Raw genomic sequence first — 25,388 nt, 5'->3', positions numbered from 1 at the left:
TTGATGTGGTGTGATGTGCATGTGAGGGAGCTCTCACGCCACCCCTACTGAGCTAGCACTTTTCAAGCCTTAAGAAGCCTTCCTTTTGGAGGTTCTTCATGTTGTTTGCTGACGTGAATATCGTTAGAAGCAGAATGCTTAGATAGTTTCGTGCTGACCTCTATCAAGTGTTGGTCTTGAATCTTTGCTTCAAGAGGTAATTCTTGGCCATTTCCTTCCTAATTTATTCCCTTGAAGAGATTCTAAAGGAATTTATAGTTAAAAATTTTTATTTTTCTGCTGTGCTAATGATCCATAAATTTCTTCACAAATTCAAGTCTTTAATGCTCGAATTGGTGAGGTTGAAAGGAAGTCTTGAGAATTTTGGTTTTGTGAGTTTTATTCTTAGGGTCAAAGGGTTTCTATTAGGACAAAAATAGAATGTTTTGGTGATGATTTTAGTGAAATATAAAAGGTTGGCAAAAAATTAAACTTGGCGGGAGTTTATCTAGGCTCAAGTTGGTGAAAAAAGAAAAACTAGAGGAAGAAAGTGGTATGGATGAACAAGATGAAGAAATTTGGAAAAAAAATGAGAAGAAGATAGAAAGATATAGGTGAGGAATTCGTGTTGGCAAAAAATACACCTTGCCAAAAAAACTAGTCTAGCGAGGTGCAAAATCAATGGTGCCGGGACCTATTTCAATTGAAAAAGAAAGAGAAAATAAAGAAGAAAGAAAGAGCAAAAAAAAAAAAAGGAGAAAAAAAAAAGAGGAAGAGTAGAAGAAAATGAGAAGAATAGAGGATTGATAGCGGCAAGGGAGTAATTAGAGAAGACAACTAGAAATAAAGAATGGGTTTTAGTGCGAGTAGCCACCGTGAAAGTTGTGATGTGCATGAAGGCACATGGGACATGCGTGTGAATCTCACATGAAAGATGAAAAAAAATATAAGAAAATCTGGAAAAATATAAAAAAATTCAAAAAGATCATTGTAGGATTGGGACACTATCTGAGATAAGTAAGGTCTAAAGAGCAATCTAGCATACAAACCAAAATAAGGCATGCATATCCATACAATCATATGTAACTATTATTGCCAAAATACAACAATCTATTTTTAATTGCGGACAGACGCAAGAGTCTCAAGAGTCGTGCCTTCACTGATGAGAATCTTGACGAGCAACTGGATCTGGTAGAGGTCCAGATCTGGTAATCCGATAGAGCTGATGGTCTGATAAGGCTGATGAACTGGTGGGCTGATGATCCGGTGGGCTGATGATCTGGTGGCCTAAAATGATCTGGTCGCCCAAAATGATCTGGTGGCAAAAATGATCTGGTGGCCCAAAATGATCGAGTGACCTGAGGGTGACTAGTAGCCAAGATGACCGAGTGACCTGAGGGTGACAAGTGGCCAAGGTGACCGAGTGACCTGAGGCGACAAGTGGCCTTGCTTGCCCAGTGATCTGAGGGGGACGAGTGGCCTTGCTGACCGAGTGACCTGAAGGTGACGAGTGGCCAAGGTGATCGAGTGACCTGAGGGTGACGAGTGGCCAAGATGACCGAGTGACCTGGGGGCGACGAGTGGCATTGCTGACCGAGTGACCTAAAGGTGATGAGTGACCTACAAAACGAGAGCACCGTTAGGATGCGGGAGGGGGTCCCTGCGCAAACCCTCCGATGCTTAAGTCAGATCTCGAGAGAAAATGAAAAAATTGTACTTCAATTACTCAAAATTGCGTACCTTGTGATGAAGGCAGGGTCTCATATTTATAGCGGAGGAGAGAGAAAGGCCTCACGATATTTTTGGCGAGAATCTCGTGGCCCATTCTGAGATTTTCGAAGGTCATTCGGCTGACGAGAGAGGGGGCCACTCGGTTGGATCAGATGATTTGATCAAAAATTAGCAACCCCGGAGGGTCACTCGGCATGACCGAGTGACCCCCACTTGGTTACTCCCCTAGTGGGATCCTTCGGCTTAACCGAGTGGACCCCACTCGGCTAGGCCGAGCTAGGGACGAGGGGCCACTCGGCACAACCGAGTGGACCCCCACTCGGTTGCACCGAGCGGGGGCTCAGCCACTCGAGCAACCGAGTGGCACCCTACTCGGTTATGCCAAGTGGGGGTATCCATTCGGCCTAACCGAGTGGGCACCGACTCGGCTATACCAAGTGGGTCTTCCTCGACCCGCTGCTTCGTTTCATCCCAGCGAATTGGGGCCCACACTTGATCAGATATCCGCTTTGCCTTCCCGGGTGCATCAATTGCTCCCTGCTTTTTTAGCCGAGAGGTTGGGTAAAAGAGCATAAGATCTCGGGAAATTTTAGTGCGATTTTTGTCGTATTTTGCTTATTTTCGGAAGATCATTTATGCATATTTGCTCTTCATTTTCTGCATTCATTCGACAACTTTGGCTTTTTTACCTTTTGAGCCCCTATAAATAGGGCTTCAAGTCTTCATTTAATTTTCATAAGGATCAGCCGTGGTGTCTTCAAAACTTCAAATTCTCTCAGGTCTCAGTGCGTTTTCGGGCTACGTCTCACTTTCATCACTTGGCGCGTGCTCATTGGGCTACTTGGTTATGATCGAGTGGCCATGACGTGCGACTGGGGGGCCACTCGGTCATGATCGGGTGGCCTTATTTTTGGTCGAGGCCACTCGGTCATGACCGAGTGGTCCCGGTCTCCCGGTGCCTTTAAATGCCTTCGATCGCTTGACTCACCCTTCAGTTGCTTCTTCTTTGCCTTGTACTGATATTCTTGGTTTTTACGTGCAGGTATTTTGCTTGTTGTGATCCTCCGTCTTTCCTAACGTAACAAGGTAACAGCTTTGAATCTTTTTAATATGTCGAGGAGAAGACCGGCATCACCCCCCGGCCCCGCGCACATTCCTGCCACTTCAAGCTCTTGGCTTCGGTACGGGGCTTTTGAGAAGGTTTATGATGCCATCCCTTCTGGATTTATGGTGAGGTATCCTCATCTCGATGAGTCGGACCCTTCCCAGGTAGATGAAGGCTCCATTGGTGTTCACTTTGCTTCGTATGAGGTGGGACTCCATTTTCCTCTTTCGCCCTTTGCCATGGCGTGGTTGCGTCACTACAAGATTGTTCCCGCTCAACTTCACCCTAATGGTTGGGCCCAGATGGTCGGTTTTTTGGTGCTTTGCCATCAGAGGAATGTAGTCCCTTCCTTAATGCTCTTCAGTTGCTTCTACCGATTACGAAGAGCTAGCAAAGACCGCGCCCTTTATACACTTCAGAAGGTATCGGGCTTCGAGTTGTTCAGCACTCTTCCTAACAAGATCAATCGGTTTGAAGAGCGACGGGTGGTGATAGAACCTCCGCCTAGTTGGGATGCTCCTCTATACTGGAACCATCAGGATGCCAGCCAAGGGTTTCCTCCATGCAAGGAAGTTCAGGGCGTATATCATCGTCTAGTAGAGATGCTAACGGCGCCAGGTCCTGTTGAGTTGATGAGCCTCTTGACTTTAGAAAATTTCAGAATCGCAGGTTGGGGGGTCGTGACGCCAACTGCACCTCCTCTGTCTTCTTCGCTATCTAATCGGGAAATGGAAGGAGTCGGGGAGGAGGAGATGGAAATGCCTGAATCATCTTCCCATCCTCCTTTCAATCCTTAGGAGGAAAACACTCCTGGGGGTAGAATATCTTTCGCCATTGCCTTCCTTTTTCCATTATTGCATTATTTTTCCACATTAAATGCTTTGTATTGATTTTTGTAGAAATGGCTGGGTTGAGTAGGCTGATGGAGTTGCGTAGACGCCACCATGAAGAGGAGGCACTTGTTGCGACAACGACCAGGGCTTCTGCCCAGGATGCCGAGGGATCTACAAGTTCTCGCCCTCCTCGGTCACGTAGGCCTGCTGGCATTTCTCCCACTGGGGTGGAAAGGCGACGTCATTCGAGAAGTGACATTCGAGTGCTGAAGTTCCTTCTCATACGGAAAGCCCATCATTATTTCCTCTCTCTCATGAAGAGGCCATCGACATTCCATCTCCTGCTCCCAATTCTCGAGGGGGGCGAACCTTGTCTTCTCGATTTGTTGGTGACATGGCCCGGGTGGAAGAAGAATGTCGCCATCCTGTAATTCCTAATAGGAAAGATCATCGTCGTCTTGAAGGCGAGAAATCAATGAGACCACCTCCTATACTTCCCCTTCCAAGGCGAGGTGAGACATACTATGATTCTCGGGGATGGTACGAAGCTTAGTGGTCGGGATTTTGAGGTTTCCCCTAGGGTATTAGAGACAGACTCCGTTACTGAACCCAGGATTGGCGCCTGTCTCATTTACTCTACCATTCTCCCTCGAGATGAACGGCAATTTATTGGCAGCAATCATGCTCAGGCTAGGGATGAAGCGGAGTAGCTTTTGCTGCAAGGGATCCAATGGATCGTTGCCTCCAATGCCAAGGGACAGGGTATATCGTGAACAAGTAAAAGTCCAGCTGTCAGACTGGAGGAACCGCCAATCTTCTTGGAACGAAGAGCGCCAAGAACTAAAGGGTCATGCTCGCCGAGCGAAGGTCGGGAAGAAAAATGCAGAGACAGAGATTGGGCGTATGCGTGATCGGCTGTCCGGGTTGTTGTTGGTACCTCGGGCCTTCAAGGGGAAATTCAAGATTTGCGCTCTAAGTTAGAAGCTGAGGAGCACAAGAATGTTGGGTTGATGACGCGGCATGAAGCACTTTTGCAGGAACACTTTCTACGCCTGACAAAACTGAAGATAAGTCGTATGGATGCTTATGCTATTCGGGCTGAAGCGGTGAAGGAATATCGTCTCTCAACCGATTGCCAAGACATAAATGGGAAATATGCTTCAGGGTTTCTGAAATATGGATTTTATTTGGCACGCGCCCATCTGGAATCTCAGCATCCGGGAGAGACTTTTCCTAAACTTTTTCTTACTCCCGAGGTTGAGGAGTCTCATCAAGTAGATTGGCGTCAGTATGAGCCAAATGAGCCTATGAGTCGTTCTTCTTACTTGGATTCATATTTGGTGGATGATTTGGAAAATCTGACGGGCCCATGGAATTCGTTTCCTTTCAATCGTGGGGAAGAAGGCATGGCGGTCGACCCCGGAGCCACTGAAGAGGATCCTGGCGTAGCTGTTGAAGATGTCCCTCATACGGCCAAGGTTGAGGAAGGGGAACTCCCCACAGTGTCTCCTGGGATTCCTATTGTGTCGTTCGGGTCTACGAAGCGTTCCTCTCGCAAGTCTCACTCCCGCGAGTAGACCCTCATTGTAGTTTGCTTTTCGTTGTTGCTATCTTTTTTCTCTCTTTCTTTTTTTTTGTAAGGAGAGTTATTGCTTTATCGATGAGTATTTTTTTCTTTGTCTTGCCCAACGTGCTCCACTCTTTGCCGCTTGATTTATTATTTTATTGCTGACTTTAGTGATACAAGGCTAGGACTTTTCTTTCGTTGTTGGATCATGCACGGAGTGGCGAGTTTGAGTGTATTTTACCTCGTTGTCGGGCCATAAGCGAGGCAGCGGGTGTGATTGCATTTTACCTTGTCTTCAGGCCATAGGTGGGGTGATGGGCTCGATTGTATTTTACCTCGTTGCTGTGCCATAGGCGGGGCAACAGGTGTGATCGTATTTTACCTCATTGCTGGGCCATAGGCAGGGCAAGGGGCTCGATCATACTTTACCTCGTTGTCGGGCCATAAGCGAAGCAACGGGCTCGATCGTATTTTACCTCGTTGTCGGGCCATAGGCAGGGCAACGGGCTCGATCGTATTTTACCTCGTTGCAGTTCCATGGGCGGGGCAACGGGCTTGATCGTATTTTACCTCTTTGCCGGGCCATAAGCGGGGCAATGGGCCCGATTGTGTGTGAGTTTCCTTTCCGTAGACGAAAATAAAATGATAGCCATGCGCACACAAGCATTTTTACGTGGTTCGACTAAATGTGCCTACATGCACGGTCCCATTTAGGACTTATATTATTGCAGATATTTTCTCAGGTACATCGTTCATATACAACTTCAGATAGTTCAAATTTCAGGTTTTCCCCATGGTGTCTCCCGAAAGAGTTTGTAAAATGCAAGTGTTGGGACCAATCAGCTTTAGAATGCGGTATGGCCCTTCCCAATTTGCTCGTAACTTTCCATCATCCCTTAGCGCATTGGTTACAACAGATCTTCAAAGTACTAGTCTCCTTCGTTCATGGGTCTGTTCTTTACCCGAGAATTGAAATAACTGGCGACTCTTCTCTGATATGCAGCTATCTTCATGGCAGTGTTATCCATCTTCTCTTCAATCAAATCCAAATTTTCTCGCAATGCTTCAGAATTCCTTGCACCGTCCTCTTCCTCATATGCCATCAGTCTTGGGGACTTAGCTAAAATTTCAATAGGAATTAAGGCCTCTGTCCCATATACCATATTGAACAGAGTTTCTCTAGTAGCGACCCGACTAGTTGTTCGGTAAGCCCATAAAATGGTGGGTAGCTCGTCGGCCCATGTTCCCCTAGCTCCTTCAAGTCGGGTTTTTAGGCCATGCAATATGGCTCGGTTACTGACCTTTGCTTGTCCATTAGCTTGGGGGTACGCCACTGAAGCGAATCTTAGTTGGATCCCTAGGTTGTCATAGAATTTCCTAAAGGAGTCACAATCAAATCGCTTCCCATGATCCGTAACGATAATTCTTGGTATCCCAAACCGGCACACAATGTCTTTCCATACCATTGCCTCTACTTTTCGTGCTGTAATGGTGGCCAATGCCTCAACTTCAATCCATTTGGTAAAATAGTCTGTAGTCACTATTAAAAATTTTCTTTACCCGGGTGCTTGAGGGAAGGGTTCCAGAATATCCAAACCCCACTGGGCAAATGGTATAGGCTGGAACGCAGGTTGCAGCTGAGATATTGGGGCAGATTGGACTGGAGCATGTTGCTGGCATTTGTCACATGATTTGACTTTCTTTAACTCGTCTGACCTTAGTGTGGGCCAAAAGAAACCAGCTCTCAAAATTTTGGTTGCTAGGGCTCTTGCTCCCAAGTGTTCTCCACACATTCCACTATGGGTTTCTGCCAGGGTATATTCGGCCTTTTAAGGGCCTAAACATTTGAGAAGAGGTGTAGTGTAAGCTCGCTTATATAATATCCCGTCTATGATGGTAAACCTTGAAGCCCGCATCTTAAGCCTTCTTGCTTCTTGTGGATCATCTGGTAATTCATTACTAGTGAGATAACGATAGAAGGGTGATCTCCAGTCTACTCCTGCCTCAACACATGATACCTCTTTTTCTACGATGCTTGGTTGATGTAGCATCTCAACAAATATTGCTCTTCTTGTTGTCTCTCTAGTGGATGCTAGTTTAGACAAAGTATCAGCATGTCCATTGAGCGATCTGTTTATTTGTGTTAATTGGAAACTCTGAAATGTCTGGGCCAGGTCTTTTACTTTGGACAAGTATTGAGCCATTATTTGCTCTCTGGTTTCATATTGTCCCTGAAACTGCTGTACAATTAACTGAGAATCACTATGGGCAACTAACCGTGTTACTTCCAATTTCCTTGCTATCCTCATTCCAACAATTAATGCTTCATATTCAGCTACATTGTTAGTACTTGAAAAAGAAAATCGCAGAGAATACTCTAACGTTTCTCCCTCAGGGGATACGAGTACTATCCCAGTGCCACTTCCCTGTGAACCAGATGCTCCATCAACAAACAACAGCCATTCTGCCTGCTCATTTTCTCCCACTTTACTAGAGTGTGTACATTCTACAATAAAGTCAGCCAACACATGTCCTTTTATAGCTTGTCGAGGTTGATACTGGATATCATATTCACTTAACTCAATGGACCATTTAGTAAGGCGACCGAAACATTCGGGCTTTTGCAAAATACTTCGTAAAGGCTGATCTGTAAGTACGATGATCGAATGAGCCTGGAAGTATGGCCTCAACTTTCTGGAGGCGTTTAACAAAGCTAACGCCATTTTTTTTGCTATGGGGTAACGTGTCTCTGGGCCCTGTAATACCTTGCTAACATAATATATTGGTTGATCCACCTGTCCCTCTTTCCTTATTAGTATTGCACTTATGGCTTCATCACTTATCCCAAGTATAAGTACAGTGTCTCTCTAGTTTCTGGTCGTGTTAATAGGGGAACCTCTTTTAGATACTCCTTTAATGCTTCAAATGACTTTTGGCATTGTTCTATCCATTCAAACTTTTTTCTCGCTCTTAATGTTCGCAAGAAGGGGAGCTATCTTTCAGCTGACTTGGAGAGAAAACGTCCAGGAGCTGCCATTCGTCCTGTCAATTGCTGAACTTCCTTAGTTGATGTTGATGGCTCCATATCCAATATTGCTTAAATTTTCACAGGGTTTGCCTCGATTCCTTTTTGTGTGATCATGTATCCCAAGAATTTTCCAAATTGCACTCCAAATGCACACTTCATTGGATTTAACCGCATCTTGTACTGTCTAAAGACTCCGAGCACCTGTGCTAGCTTTTCTACATGGGATTCATCCTCTCGACTTTTCACGATCATGTCGTCAACATACGTTTCCATTGTGTCGCCCAGCAATTTTTTAAAGACTTTATTCACCATGCGCTGATAAGTGGCTCCAGCGTTTTTGAGTCCAAAAGGCATGACTTGGTAGCAGTATGTGTAACGCCCTGCTCCCACTTACGGGTGATACTCGTGAACAATTACCTGAATTGTCCACCTGCCCGGCCTGTGGTGAAGGGTGGACCATGTTTCAAGGCGAAACGCCCTAGGTGAGAACTAGGCTCGTCCTTCCCTTCTCTCAACCCTAGGATTCATTAGTAGAATTGGGCTTCAACCACACCACATTTGCTTAAAAAAAACTCATGAAGATGCCCAACCGCCATTTTCTTATTTATATTTAATTCTTTTTCCATCCAAGAATTTTATCGGGCTCCATAAAATCACCATTTAAATCAATCCATTAATTGATTACTAATTTTGGAGGAAAAACTCATCATTTTCAATTTTCCAAAATTTCGGCATTATTCTCCAAAATTCCTGAAAAATCCCGATAATTTGAAAATTCCTCCGGGGCCCAAAATCAATTAAGAAATGCCCTAAATTCTCCCCAAAATCCAATTTTTTTAAAAAAAATTGGACGGCAGGGCCTACTGGCGCGCCCGGGCCTCGCTGGATGCTGGCTGCGCATGCCGCGCGCGCCCTAGGGCCTGCTGCAGCTGCTGCCACCTGCTGCTGCCCCCTACTGCTCCTTCACTTCTTTTTTTTTTTTTTCTTTTATTTGGACTTCCAAACCCAAATTTTTCAGAAATTAAACTAAATAAATATACTTCACTTTCCTTTAATTTTTGCCTCTATTACTCCATAATTAAGGCTTAAACCAAACTCTTGATGCTTCCATAACATTCCAAAAATAAGACTTCACCAAAACTTAGGGTTCAACTTGCCATAAGCCATAATCTCATTTCAATATAAATTCAAGCATTTTTAAATATAAAATACACACATGATCTTAGGCTTTAACAAGTCATTAACAACCAAATAAAATTACATCTCATAAACCAAACACAACAACATAGGCTTCCTTAAGCCATAATGTACACTTGAATCTTCTTTCCATGCTTTCACATGCCATTCCACCATTTCATTTACTTTACCATGCCTTCACAACCTACATGTGAGGGAAAAAACCTCATGAGCTATTAAGCTCAATAAGGGTGCAATGCAAAATAAATATGAACATAACAAAATTATATGATGCCAAATGCATGCAAAGGTGGCTAGGTTTCTTTGCCCTCACAACCCTCCAAGGTTAGAGGCATCAATCCACCATTTCAACCATGTTCCCAACTAACCTATGGCCATAAGTCTCATGAACATAAAAGAACATGCCAAATGCAACATATACACTTATGAAACATACTTACAACACATTGTAAGGCCACCCTCCCATGGGGTCATCCCTTACCTTTTCTTTTCTTTGAAGCTTCAAGAATCTCTTAGCTTCATTTCTCACTCTTCTCCTTAAGAGCTCCTTAAAACAAAAATTTAAAGAAGCTAAGCTACCAATAAAAAAAGTGGAAGGAACTTAAACAAGCCCAAGGAAGAATACTTACATTCTTTTTTTTCTTCTTTCCTTTCCTTCTTCTCTTCATTTATTTCTTCCATGAGAGACTTCTTCCTATCTCTCTTCTTTCTTCCTTCAAGACTCTTCAAATGGCAAAAATTTGAGACTAAAGCACTATATTCCTTTTTATACTACTCTTGTCTTGAAATCTCACTTTCAAGACTTCATCTTATCCCTTGATTTCCATTTGCTTTATGAGAGAAAATCCCAACCACACAAGTAAACACAATCCATGCCATTTCCTCTCTTTAAATTTCAACCATTGGATTATTTTGCCTTTACAAGACTTAATCTCCATCCTTAAAAGGAAACACAATCCATGTGCCTTTCCAAGAATTAATCTTAGCCATCCAATATTAGTCTTTAAATTAAATCATTAATATGTTGGCAATCCTTACCAACTTTCAAGACTAAATGGTGGCCCTTAGATCATTTCCAATTCCAAGAATCAATCTCATCCTTCCAATTTTTTATTTCTTTCCCATTTAAATTAATGGGACTATTTTCATATCCATCACATTTGAGAGACATAAATACTTTCTTATGTATTTAAATAAATCCCAAAATTTCCAAAGCATTAATGCATGACTAACTTAATTTCTTTTTGGATTTTCTTTTAATCCAAACCATCATGCCTCTCTTTAAATGCTTGAAAGACTAATTTCAATTCTGTTGTATTTAATTAAATCACCCCATTTATACTTGAACAAGACTTTGCCAAGTGTCACCTTTAGACATTAACCTTGGCTTCCAAGCTTCCATCTCCACTATCCATGTGGCATCACCACATTTATCCACTAATTTAGGGAAAAATAATTATTTTCATAAATAATAAAATATCCAACACTTTCCCAATATTCCATAATTAAATTCCTTTATGGAATTAATTCCAAAATTCCCCAAATGCCTTTTGTGAATTTATTAATCCCATATATCTCCACATAAATACAAAATTGGGATTTACTTCACTTACATCCCTAACTCCACATAGGAATTATTTTCAATTTATCAAAATACCCTTTTATTGGACTTCACTGTCCAAATTATCAAAATGCCCCTCTCATAGGGCACCCTCATTCTCAAGGATCCAACACCTTGTCAAGGGTATTTTTGGAAGTTTTATTACTTCCTTTCTCATTCTCTTAACACCAGTAACACTGGGTGTTACAGTATGTCCCCTTTTCAGTGATAAATGACGTCTTCTCTTGGTCTGGAGGGTACATCATTATTTGGTGATATCCCGAGAAAGCATCCAAGAAGCTCAAAAACTAGTATCCAGACGTTTCGTCCACGAGACGGTCGATCTGAGGTAGTGGGTATGAGTCTTTGGGGCATGCCTTATTGAGATTGGTGAAATCCACACAGACATGCCATTTTCCATTAGGTTTCGGGACCATAACATTGGCCAACCACTCTGGATATAATACTTCTCGAATGAAGCCTGCCCTTAGCAGTTTGTCAACTTCATCTTCTAATGCGTGTAGCTTATTAGGGGTAATGTTTCGCTTCTTTTGTCGGACTGGCTTGAACTGGGGATCCACATTCAAGTGGTGACATATCACTTCTGGACTGATTCCTGGCATATATTTTGGTTTTCAAGCAAATACGTCTGAATTTTCTCGCAGGCATCTTGTGATTTCTTCTTTTATATGTTTCGAAAGTTGGGAACCCACATATGGTACTTTTTCAGAATCTGCTTCACTCAGATGGACTGCCTCTAATTCTTCAACAAGCTAGGGTTTGCGTGTGGCTCCTTCTTCCAAGGATTTATATATGGCTTTCTCGGCTATGGATAAGGTTTCTTCAGCTCTTTTCCTTTTTGTAGATGACACATAACAAGTTCGTGCTTTCTTTTGATCTCCTCGAACCTGTCCCACTCTGGTGGGCGTGGGGAATTTCATCAATAAATAGCATGAGGATACCGTGGCCCTTAGATCATTGAGTAACGGGCGACCCAAAATCATATTATATGCTGCCGAGAATGTTTTAACCACCATAAAATTTGCTTGTCGAGTTACGAGTTGGGGGTCTACACCTAACGTGATAGGTAACTAAATAGATCCTGCAACTGGGATCGCTTCTCCAGTGAAGCTATACAGGGGTGAGGACACTTTCTTCAATCGATCATGAGATAAATGCATTTGCTCAAAACAGTTCCAGTAGATCAAATTGACAGAACTGCCACTATTTACCAATGTAATACCCCGAGAGCCCAGAGAAGTTAGTATATATCGAGGATAGTGTAAGAAAGGAAACAACACCAGCTGGATACCTTTTGGGTTGAATGTTGGCAAAGAACTCCCAAGTTAAGCGTGCTTAACCTGGGGTAATCCAAGGATGGGTGACCCCCTGGGAAGTTCGCGTAGACCCATCAGGGTAAGTTGTTCCGATCCTTCCTATCGCTCGAACGGGATGTTACAGGTGGTATCAGAATCAACCCCCGAGCCTCTGAGTGCGATGGTGGGGCAAACCTCAGCTAGGAGGCTGAGTCCTGAGGGGGGTGTGTGTAGGCCCCTATGGGGGGTGCATGTAGGCACTTTAGGCGAATCCCACATCGACCATGCAAAGGGGGGAGATCTGGGACAGGTTGTAAGGTCGCATGACGAGGACGTCATGTGCTTAAGGGGGGGAATGTAATACCCCGAGAGCCTAGAGAAGTTAGTATATATCGAGGATAGTGTAAGAAAGGAAACAACACCAGCTGGATACCTTTTGGGCTGAATGTTGGCAAAGAACTCCCAAGTTAAGCGTGCTTAACCTGGGGTAATCCAAGGATGGGTGACCCCCTGGGAAGTTCGCGTAGGCCCATCAAGGTAAGTTGTTCTGATCCTTCCTATCGCTCGAACGGGATGTTACAACCAAAATTCTACTAATAGGGTGCTTAGCCACGACTGCTGAAATAACCATGGAATCATCATGCGGGAATATTATATCACCTCGATCGGTTGGGGCGAAGGTGATTGGCTCTTCATCATCTCTTACTTCCATCACTGAATTAACTTGGTAGGCTTGACGGGCGTATTTCTTTTGGGAGGCTGATGTGTCCCCACCTAGGGTTTCCCCACCTGAAATAATGTGAATGGCTTGTTGAGTCGGTTCATTGTCTAAATGAGTATCTTGCCTATGATCTCTTCCTCTCTCTTGTTGCCTCGGGTTTGGCATTTCATGCCCATCATGTCTATCTTCCCTTTGCTAGGGTTCCCTATTTTCTTCTCCCTCATTTATCACATATCTTTGCAAGTGCCCCTCTAGAATGAGCATCTCAATCTAATTCTTCAATTCTCTGCAATGATCAGTGGAATGTCCCCGAGTTTGATGATATCTGCAATACTCTTCTTGATTTTTTCTCATAGGTTGGTCAACTCTACGAGGTAGTTTAAGGAGTCCTTTTCTCTCTACTGAGGCTAATATAGTTGATCGGGGCTGTAAAAGCCGTGTGTAATGATTAAAATGAGGTTTAGGTACATCCGGTCTCCTAACCCTTTCCTGTCGTCGAATAGACTCTTCTTCTCCTTCACGTTCCTTTCTCTTCCTTTCTTTGTCTTCATTCCCCACCACATTCCTCATAATTTCAGTGTGGAGGATATACCGGTTTGCTCTGACAAATAAATCGGCCAGGGACGTTGGAGGGTCTAGAGAAAGTGATTCTTGGAGAGAGGCGAGACGTGTCCCTTGGAGCATAGCAGACACTGCCACTTGGGCCGGCAAATTAGGGACTTCAAGAGTAGCGTTGCGAAATCTATCCACAAATTGACGTAAGAATTCCTTATTCCCATGTCGTATGCTGAGCAAATATGTGGCGTCCTTTTTTCTTCGACTGTTAATCACAAAAGCCTTGATAAATTATGTTCTAAGCTGCCTAAATGATGAAATAAAGGCTTTTGGAAGGCTGTTAAACCATGTTCAAGCGTGTCCTGATAGTGTTAAGGAAAAAGCTCGGCACATTATGTCGTTGTCCCATCCATGCAATATCATCAGTGACTCATAATTCTGAACATGATCATATGAATCGTCTTTTCCTGAGTAGAGGGTGATTTGTGGCATTTTGAATTTTCGAGGCAGAGGCCTCTCCAATATATCTACAGTAAAAGGACATTTTCTACGTTGGTGCTCTTCTGTTGCAGGGATTAACTTTTTTCGCTCAAGCACCTCTTCTACTACTCTTTTCATGTCATCACGCATACTAGTTGTTGTTTGATTGTCATGTCTTGTTGGTGTACTGGCCACTGTTTCATGATACCTCCGCCTTTGAGGGCTTCTATCCTGTTTTCCATTCTTGGGTTTTCATTTCTTCGAGGCACGGAATGAGGGTTCCTTCTTGGTGGTGGTGATCTGGGCTTATCCTTCTGTCGAGGAGTAGATCGGGAAGGAGAATCAAGAGTGGCCTCTTGATAAGAATCAGCTCCCACCTCGGGCTGAGGTTCAGGGGGTGGCATAAACTTTTTCAAAGTATCAGGCAACGTCTCTCTAGGCATCATACTTTGGAGTACACCAGCCATGTCTTGAAGTACCTGCATGCCCTTAACGTGTTGCTATCTCAATGCTTCATACTCTTCCCACGAGACCGTACGCGGTGGCTGTCGTGAAGTCCCAACTTGACCAGTAGGAAGTGGCCCTGAGCCGATGTTAAGTGGAGGTGGGACTGATTGGTTCCCCACCTGCTGGATGGGGGAAACAGAGCGATCATCTCCTTGTGGTTGAGCATTATGAGGGGGAAGATGTGCTTCTTATTGCTGAGAGTTCCGTGGTGGTAGGCGTGTTTCTACGCCTTGAGAGAAGGTTCGTCGGTGTCCACGGGTGTTTGCCATTCTTAAGTTGACTTTTTATCTTGCGTTTCCCACAGATGACGCCAATTGTTGTTGCCAAAATACAACAATCTATTTTTAATTGCGGACAGACGCAAAAGTCTTGGGAGTCGTGCCTTCACTGATGAGAATCTTGACGAGTAACTAAATCTGGTAGAGGTCCAGATCTGGTAATCCGATAGAGCTGATGGTCTGATAAGGCTGATGAACTGATGGCCAAGTGATATGGTGGCCTAAAATGATCTGGTGGCCAAAAATGATCTGGTGGCCCAAAATGATTGAGTGACCTGAGGGTGACGAGTGGCCAAGATGATCGAGTGACCTGAGAGTGACGAGTGGCCAAGGTGACCGAGTGACTTAAGGGCGACGAGTGACCTTGCTGACCGAGTGACCTGAAGGTGACGAGTGGCCAAGGTGACCGAGTGAACTGAGGGTGACGAGTGGCCAAGATGACCGAGTGACCTGGGGGCAATGAGTGGCCTTGCTGACCGAGTAACCTGAAGGTGACGAGTGGCCTACAAAACAAGAGCACCGTTAGGACGTGGGAGGGGGTCCCCGCGCAAACCCTCCGATGCTTAAGTCAAATATCGAGAAAAAATGAGAAAATTGTACTTCAATTACTCAAAATTGCGTACATTGTGATGAAGGCAGGGTCTCATATTTATAGTGGAGGAGAGAGAGAAGCCTCGCGATATTTTCGGCGAGAATCTCGCGGCCTATTCCAGAGATTTTGTGGCCCATTCCGAGATTTCTAGAGGTCATTTGGTTGACGAGAGAGGGGGCCACTCGGTTGGATTGGGCGATTTGATCAAAAATTAGCAACCCCGGAAGGTCACTCAGTATGACCGAGTGACCCTCACTCGGTTGCTCCCCCGAGTGGGATCCTTTGGCCTAACCGAGTGGACCCCACTCGGCTAGGCCGAGCTAAGAACGAGGGCCACTTGGCACAATTGAGTGGCCCTCCACTCGATGCAACCCAGTGGGGGTCCACTCGGTTGCACCGAGCGGGGGCTCGGGCACTCAGGCAACCGAGTGGCACCCCACTCGGTTATGCTAAGTGGGTCTTTCTCGACCCCCCGGCTTCGTTTCATCCCAGCGAATTGGGGCCTGCACTTAATCAGATATCCGCTTCGTCTTCCCGGGTACATCAATAACAAATCTATATATGTAGTTATCCTTTTTTTTTTTTTATCTCATGTTGATCATAATGGGATATATTTCAACATCATGTGATGATTTTATATCATATCTTCTATTTATGTTTTCGAACATTATTTATGGATAATTGTATTTAGTAACAAATCCATGCATGATAGTCATGTTCTAATTGGTGAAAACAGTTGGTTCATTTGTTATTTTTACCTATATGATGGAATCCCCATGTCACATGGTGGTAATTAATGACATGAAAACATGATATACTGTCATTTAAATTTATTTATAAATTTGTTCTAAGCCTTACTTAAATCTTTATATTTTACCTCAAGATATTCAAACATATCAAATAGAGGGTTAAAGTAATAAAGTGCGATGAAATTTTAGTTTTGAGATTACTAAATTTAAGATTTATCTAATTAATTCTTGAAAATTTTAAAATTAGCCACGGGCTAGAATGAGGCATTGTGGCTAATTTGAAAAATTCAAAATTTGATTGATCGAATTTTGAAATTTAAAGGATGAATGAGCTAAAAGATTAAATTTGAAGAATGTAAAGTGAAGTTTTATACTTAAAAAAAATTAATATTCGACTCATAACTTTTGAGTAGGGATAACAAGAAGTTAATAAATGAGTTTAATTTTTCTATAAAAAAGATCTCAAATTATTCACTTAGAATTAAAATAACTTTAAAAATTTATACTTAAAGAATATAAATATACAATGTATTTTAAGCACTTATTAAATAAATAAATAGACGCACAATATCTTCCCTATATAGGACGCATTTTCTTTCCAAAACGGACGCATTGGTGGGCCATGCTCGTCACAAAACGCGTGGCGATGAACTACCAGCTTGATCATCACATCGGCCCAGCGACCAAGTGTGTCCGCCACGCGCCATAAATTGCCTAATGGAGCAACGAAAGGAGAAGTAGGACTCCTGGCAAACAACGCATCGGTGTCGAAGTGCAATTATCCAGTGCTTCACGCGACATCAACGTGACCGTGCTACCTTGTTCACAACCCTTCGTCAGTTGAGCTTTCCGGCTGTTTTTGACATTAAAAATTAGAATTCTAGTTATGGCCAAAATTAATTGGCATTTATTATGTTTTGCAATTTTTACAATGTCACAACCCAACCACAATCAGACGGCTGTAGCCAAAATTCTCGTGTATACATGGCAGTAAACCCATAAAATTCCCAAAGTTAAGAGACTCTTTCCCTCCACATTTTCTCTCCTCCTTTCAAATCTTCACGACTCTGCAAGCTGCTAGAGAGAGACGCAGATAGCCTCTTTGCATTCAGTTTCAGTTTTCGCTCTCTGATTTTGAAACCCTAATTCAGGAGGAGCGCTTCTTCCTTCTTTTACGGATTTCACTCGTACGCATGGTATAAGGTATATGCATATCACGCATTCGCTGGTTTACTTCTTCTAGCTCTGCGCCTGTTTCTTAACTTTTATTCGGAAGAACGACGTTTGACCTTTTTCTTAGCTGCATTGCTGATCTTCGTCTCTGATGCTGCTTGTTTGTCTCAGTTTTTGGGCCACCCCGTTGCTAAATTTGGTTGTTACATATTGATTCATTTCATTATTGTTTGTCTCGCTGGCGTTTGGATTTTCACTTCGATTAAATGTTGCTTTGGTAGTGCTGGTTGATTTTACTTGTTTGTTACTCAATGTCGTCTTGCTACTGTATGCTTCTCGACTCTTTTCCTCCTCCGTCTCCTCTCCATGAATACATACACCAGTATATATAATAGATATTATGTGCGTGCATGTACAAATATGTGTTGACTGCTGCAGAGTATGTGGTTATTTTAAGTTATTTTGTTTGCTTAATTTAGGGGATACTAGGATTCTAGTTTCCTAATGTAAAGGTGTTTAGTGTATAGGTATTTTTTCCTTTATTAGGCAGTTTCCTAATGTATAGATTTCCTTATTAGTTAGTTTTCTTCTTAGGTAGTTTTTCTAGTTTCCTATACAGGTTTGGGATTCACCTTTAAATCCTGTTGTAATCAGTTCTGAGTATGAGAAGAAATTTCAGAAAAACTTCATGGTATCAGAGCCACTTTCCTAGGTCTTCTCTTCTCTCTTTCCGGCCTTAATCACCACCACATTCCTACAGTTCTGCCTTCATTGCAGTTCCTCTTATTTGTTCTTTCTTCTTCTTCACAAAATGTCGACTACTTCTATTGATACTACTTCGACTGCTATGGGTGACTCTTTGGCCACACTAGCGACCTTCACCGCCCTAGGAACGGGGAATGATTTCTAGGATATGAACCCTCTCTATCATCTTGATAGAACTAACTACCTACAATGGAGTCCGGTGGTTCGTTCGTTTTTTAAAGGACGTGGAAAGATAGGTCATCTCATCAATACTGGCCCCGAAAGAGGAGTGTCACGGACATGCCATCTTTTAAATTTTTTGCTTCCTATATATTTACTGTCAGCATGGTTATTTTCTGCTACATTGTAGTTGCTTTATTTCCGTTATTGTATTTCCATTCTAGCTAGCAATTGGTCAGGATGTCAGGCCATGTGTAAGGCCTAAGGAAAAGGACAAGAGAATCTGTTAGGGAAAAGGACAAGGCTATCGGTTGTAACTGCTTGAGTGGGCGTGATTCTGACCTCACCCGAGTGAGTATATTAACTCTTCCAACCTTTTGGGAGAGCATATTAAATGATTAGAACTTTTTCTCCATTAATCTCCCTCTACAACTCTCTGTTCTCGTATTCTCCTCCCTTTCTTGCATCTCTGCTTCTCCTTCCTCACTTTCTCTCTCTGTTCGCCCTTGAATCACACTGATTCAAGGTAATTCTTATTGTCACACCGTGACAAATTGGTATCAGAGCTCGATTCCAGGGCAGGATTATCGCTAGCTCATGGTGGAAGGAACCCGCATGAAAACATGGAGACTCAATTGCAACAGGTCAGCTCGTTCATGATCGAGGTCCAGAGGCGAGCAGACCAGCTCGAGCTAGGAAATGCTCGTAACCACGAGGCGATCATGGTGGTCGATCAGAAGCTGGACGGGACGCTGGCTCAAATGCGCGAAGAGATGGCGCAAACGAGGGAAGAACTGGGTAACCAGCTTCAACAGTTCATGTTGATGTTCATATGTCAAAATCCAGTCAGTTTGGCCCTCGACTTTCCTCCTCGAGATAGAACGAAACCTCTCTTACGTCACAATAGAGGTCATATCAGGCTCGTAACTCCTGATGTGGGAAGTGGTCAGGACGAGGGGGTAGGAATAATGCAGGATAGGGGACCTGATGAGCAAGGACATCGCCAACAAACGGGTTTCCCCATGCCCTGGATGGAGATACCTGTTTTTGAAGGAGACAACCCCCGTTGGTGGGTGCAGAAGTGCGAAAGAATGTTTGAATGGTATGACATACCAGAGGGTCAGAGAGTTGCCTTAGCAATTGCCTACTTTGATGACGTCGTGGATGCGTGGTACCAAGGTTGGATCAGTGTGAGGGGTTAGCCTACGTGGGGAGAGTTTACCGAGAAGCTGTGTGAAAGGTTTGGGAAAAAAAGTATGATCGACATTATTGAAGAATTTAACAAACTTAGGCAAGTGGGTGAGCTAAAAACCTACTTGAAAAGATTTGACGAGCTAAGATCTCTCATGAGTAGCCAAGACCCATACCTGTCTGAAGCATACTTTGTGTCCAGCTTTTTGAGTGGCCTCAGCGACGATTTAAGGCCAATGGTTAAGATGATCTGACCTCGAACGGTGGAACAAGCAGTGGAGAGTGCCAGGTTACAAGAGATGGTAGTGGAGGCATTGATGAAAAAACAAAGGCAACAAGCTAAAGCTATGACAGTAGGGCCCTCCCACCAAGGTGGGAGAGGAGTAGGCTGCAAGTGGACAGGAGGCAATACCGGAATTAGGCCCTAGGTGATGCCCCAGCCAAGTGGTAGGAACAATGACCAGAGGAGACAGCTCGGCCTGTGCTTCAGGTGCAGAGATAAGTATTTTCCAGGGCATCAATGTAGGTGCCAACTTCTTCTTTTAGAGGGCAACTCAAAAGTAGTGGAAGAAGAGGAAGGAGATGGAATTGAAGAAGATGAGGAGTTTGGGAATGAGAACAATGGAGAGATATCGTTCCATGCACTGAAAGGGGTGACCGACAATAAGATAATCAAGATGGAAGGGAGAGTGAAGGATAAGGGCTTGCTGATCTTAATAGATAGTAGAAGCGCCCATAGTTTCCTGGATGGGGAAACCGCCAGAAAGCTGAAGTGCACACTCTCTAATACCCAATCCTGAGTGTGACGGGGGCAAGATGCTGAGCAATTCGGCTTGTTATGGGTTTAAGTGGGAGATGCAAGGAGAAGATTGCAATTAGGAGGTTGTGACATGGTGCTCGGGGTTGACTGGATGAAAGGGGTGAGTCCCATAAGTTTCGACTTCAATCGGATGGAAGTCTCCTTTGATAAAGGAGGAAAGAGGATGATATTAAAAGGAGGAGGGAGATTGGAACATGCAAGCTGATAACCGGGAAGAGGTTGCATAAATCCTTTAGGAATAATTGGAGCAAGCTGGCTCAATTATTTTCAATTGTAGTTGTAGAAGAAGGATGGGAGAGGCTAGCAATGGGTGAACTAAGCTTAGTTACTAGCAACCTTCACGGAAAGATCGACTAGGTACACTCTCAGCACCTTATTGATGAACTACTGATTGAATTTGGGGACCTCTTTGCTGAGCCTAACACCTTACCACCTTCCCGCAACCTGGATCATTCCATCAATCTTAAGTCTAATTTTGAACCCATAAACATCAGGGCCTATAGATATTCGCCAACCCAAAAATCAAAAATCGAAAAAATGGTGAAGGAAATGCTAAACCAGTCCTTGATAAGGCCCAGCATAGCCCATTCGCCTCACCAGTGCTCTTAGTAAAAAAGAAAAATGGGTCCTGGCGTTTTTGTGTGGACTATCGCCAATTAAATGACATAACCATAAAAGACAAGTTCCCTATACCCCTAGTAGAAGATCTCTTGGATGAATTACACAATGCAACCATTTTTTCAAGATGGATCTTCGATCCGGTTACCATCATATCAAGATGAAGCCTAAAGATACCCATAAAACTGCTTTTAGGACTCATCATGGACACTTCGAGTTCTTGGTGATGCTCTTTGGGCTCACTAACGCCCCAGCCACTTTTCAGTCTCTTATGAACCAAATTTTCGAGCCATATCTGAGGAAGTTTATACTAGTATTCTTTGATGATATTCTTATGTATAGTCCCTCCCTTGACCAACATTTAAAGCACCTGAGAACTAAGTGTTCCTTTGGCCAAAGCTATTCACCAAGAGGTCTAAGTGTTCCTTTGGCCAAAGCCAAGTGGAATATTTGGCTCATTTAATCTCTGGAGATGGGGTGAGAACAGACCCGAGGAAGATCGAAGCTATGCTCAATTGGCCCAAACCTACAACACTGAAGGCATTAAGAGGATTCCTCGGTTTAATCGGCTACTACAGGAGGTTTGTAAAAGGTTATGGGGTGTTAAGTTGGCCACTAACAGAACTCTTGAAGAAGGGTAATTTCAAGTGGGGAGAGGAGGCTTTCCAAAAGCTTAAGGAAGCAATGGGAACAATCCCCACTCTAGGATTACCCGATTTCAATGAACCCTTCACATTGGAAATTGATGCGTGTGGGGTAGGCATTCGGGTAGTCCTCCTACAGAAGGGCAGACCGCTGGCATTTCTGAGCCAAACCCTAAGTGCAAGGCATTTGGGGTTAAGTATCTACGAAAATGAGTTCTTAGCAGTGTTGATGAAGGTAGAAAAATGGAGGCACTACCTAGAGGGCAACAGATTCATTATTAAAACAGATCATGAGAGTCTCAAGTTTCTACTACAACAAAAATTACACACTCAACTGCAAAAAAAAGGGATGGCCAAGTTGATGGGGCTCGATTATTCGATACAATATAGGAGGGGCAAGGAAAATGTGGTAGCCGATGCCCTATCAAGGTGCCAAGAAGAGGGCAGCACTTCAGCCATTACTGCTGTAGTGCCGGAATGGTGTTAAGAGGTTATTGATAGTTATGCTGATGACGAGCAGGTGAAAAAGACGTTAGAAGAAGTTGTGGTAATCCCAAGAAGGGCTGACGGCTACACCTTAACAGAAGGGATGTTGAGATACAAATGGAGGATTGTAATTGGGGATGGATGAAACCTCAAACAGAAAATATTGCAAACTCTACATGAGTCACCAGTGGGTGGACACTTTGGTATTCAAAATACCTACCTGAGGGTTAATAGATATTCTATTGGCCTAACTTGAGAAGGGATGTCAAGAAGTTTGTGCTAGCATGCGATATATGCAAGAGGTGCAAGTTGGAAAATGTGTCCTACCCGGGTCTCTTTTAACCCCTGCTTATACCGGACAGAGCATGGACTAGCGTAGCCATAGACTTTGTCGAAGGAATGCTTAAGTTAGAAGGAAAAGACAGTGTTATGGTGGTGGTGGTTAGGTTTACCAAATTTGCTCAGTTTATTGGGTTAGCTCACCCTTACACGGCTAAAGAGGTGGTCTGGTTGTTCATTGGCAGGATTGTGTCCCAGTATGGAGTGCTGGGAACCATTATTTTAGATTGTGACAGAGTGTTGACAAGTCGTTTTTGGCAAGAGCTTATGGGATCAATGGGAATTTGGCTCAATATGTCAACAGCCTACCATCCACAAATGGATGGGTAGACGGAACAAGTTAATCAGGTACTAGAAACCTACTTGAGATGTATGTGTATAATGCAGCCCAAGCACTGGCATAGGTGGCTGCCCTTAGCCCAATGGTGGTATAATTCCACATACCACACAGCCTTAAAGATGTCTCCCTTTGAAGCACTGTATGGGTTTAAACCCCCGCTGTTGCCAGTTATAGGAGGGCCGTTTACAGAACTATCAGTGGATGAATACCTTCAATAGATGAGGGAGGTGGTGCAACAATTAAAACAGGAGTTGGCCTCTGCTAGGGACATGATGAAACAATTCGTGGATAGAAAGAGAAGCGTCCGAGAGTGTGAGGTGGGTGAGCAAGTATACTTGTGGCTCAGATACCAGCATTTGAAGTCCATCAGCTAGAGGCCCATCACTAAATTAAGCCCTAAGTACTTTGGCCCGTTTACCATAACGGACAAAATAGGCGAAGTGGCCTATAAGCTTCAGCTACTGGAAGGGACTAACATACATCCGATTTTTCATGTATCTCTCCTTGAGAGATCCATAGGGACCGAGCAAGTCTACTCAGCTTTGCCCACACTGCCCAAGGAGAAGGAGAATGATGAATAGAAAGAACCAGAAGCTATCATGGACAGGAGGGTGATTTACAACCAAGGGGTTCCCCTCATTCAAGTTTTGGTGAAATGGGGGCAAGAGGGCACCCACAGCAACACTTGGGAGTATCTTTCGAGCTTACTGCAACGTTTCCCAAAAGCTGCAAGCCTTCTTAGCGTTTCTTGAGGACAAGAAATGTTCCAAGGGGGGAAAGTTGTCACGGACATGCCATCTTTTAAATTTTTTGCTTCCTATATATTTACTATCAGCATGGTTATTTTCTGCTACATTGTAGTTGCTTTATTTCCGTTATTGTATTTCCATTCCAGCTAGCAATCGGTTAGGATGTCAGGCCACGTGTAAGGCCTTAGGAAAAGGACAAGGCTATCGGTTGTAACCGCTTGAGTGGGCGTGATTCTAACCCCACCCGAGTGAGTATATTAACTCTTCCAACCTTTTGGGAGAGCATATTGAATGATTAGAACTTTTTCTCCATTAATCTCCCTCTACAACTCTCTGTTCTCGTATTCTCCTCCCTTTCTTGCATCTCTACTTCTCCTTCCTCACTCTCTCTCTCTCTCTCTCTGTTTGCCTTTAAATCACACTGATTCAAGGTAATTCTTATTGTCACACCGTGACAAGGAGGATCCATGATTCAAAGCATAGGATGAGGAAGATTCAATGATCATGTCATGGTTATGGAATTTCATGAAACCAGAGATTAGTACGAATCTAATGTTCCTTATCATTGCTAGGGCCATATGGGAGAATCTACAACAAACCTACTCCAAGAAGAAAGATGCCGCTTTGATTTATGAGTTGAAGATTCAAGTTGGCTCTACCAAGCAAGGGAACATTTCTGTTACCGATTATTACAATTGGATGACATGACTATGGCTGGAAATTGATCATAACTTTAACCTATAATTGGAGTGCAGCCATGACATTAGTGTCATTCAAGAACTCCTCGAGAATGATCTAGTATTTGAATTCCTTGCAGGATTGAATGCAGAATATGACCACATTAGAGTTTAGATTCTTGGTAAGGATCCCATACTAACTCTCCGTGAGAGTTTTTCAATTGTCTGTGCTGAAGAAAGCTGACGATGTGTTATGTTGGACCCTCGTACACAAGAGGGTTCAACAATGGTTTCTCAAAGACTTGGAGAGGCAGGGAATAAGGGGAATGATCATCCACGACCTACTGAATCAGAGAAGCCATCTAGTAAGGATGGATTATGCTGTACCTTTTGCCACAAGCCACTTTATACTCGTGAGGACTGTTTTAGGTTGCATGGCAAGGCGCATGTTTTGGCATGGACTGAAGGTTTCAAAGGTCAAGCATATAGTCAAGCTAATGTGGCCAATAAAGAAAAGCCACTAACTAAATCCTCAAAACTAGACAAGGAAGAGTTCATAGAATTCAACAAAGAAGACATAGGAAGATTAAGATGTCTCCTTGACTCTCTTGCCAAAACTGGTATGTGTCTCATGATTGACTCTTTTAAAGCATTAAATACTAAGCAATTGGATAGATGGGTTGTAGATTCACGGGCAACTAATCATATGATCCACAATCAGTGTTATTAAAGGCGCAAGACGCACTAAGACGCACAAGGGTCTTGGAGCTTGAGGCGCAAGGCGAGGCGCGAGTCTGGTGGAACTAGGCGCAAGTTAATTAAAAAATAAAAAATAAAAAATAAAAATATAATTGAAGAAAAAGGTATAAAATAGGTCCTAACTTCTAATAATATTTTTACAAGCATGTTATAAAAAAAATCACTCTAAAGACCAAACATTTCTATATTTTCATCATTAGAAGCATCATCTCTAATATCTTCTTCTACATCATCTACTCCTCTTGTTGGATGATTTCTATGGTTTAGAAGTGTGGTGATAGTTTCATACATTTTTTTGGTAGGTAATATATTAGACTTGAATTTGCATCTTTCTTTGTTTTGGTGACTTAATGTTGCGTTTTGTTATTGCATGCCTTGAATTTGTTCAATTCTCCCTATCCATCTTTATCTAGTTCAAATTCAATTGGAG

The 25,388-nt window shown here is 43.2% G+C and overlaps 1 protein-coding gene across 3 annotated transcripts in view; it reads left to right on the top strand.

Annotated features, from left to right (window-relative positions):
- Positions 1–17,173: 17,173 nt before the first annotated feature.
- LOC127812213 (protein argonaute 16) overlaps positions 17,174–25,388 on the top strand; it is a 35,572-nt gene continuing 27,357 nt past the window's right edge. For all 3 annotated transcript variants that reach the window (XM_052352593.1, XM_052352591.1, XM_052352592.1), the window contains exon 1: positions 17,174–17,441. The gene's annotated coding sequence lies outside the window, so the exon portion shown is untranslated. The remainder of the gene's footprint in view (positions 17,442–25,388) is intronic.

The sequence above is a fragment of the Diospyros lotus genome, chromosome 10 (genome assembly GCF_014633365.1).
Source record: "Diospyros lotus cultivar Yz01 chromosome 10, ASM1463336v1, whole genome shotgun sequence".
Taxonomy (NCBI): domain Eukaryota; kingdom Viridiplantae; phylum Streptophyta; class Magnoliopsida; order Ericales; family Ebenaceae; genus Diospyros; species Diospyros lotus.
This window is presented reverse-complemented; position numbering and strand designations above follow the sequence as displayed.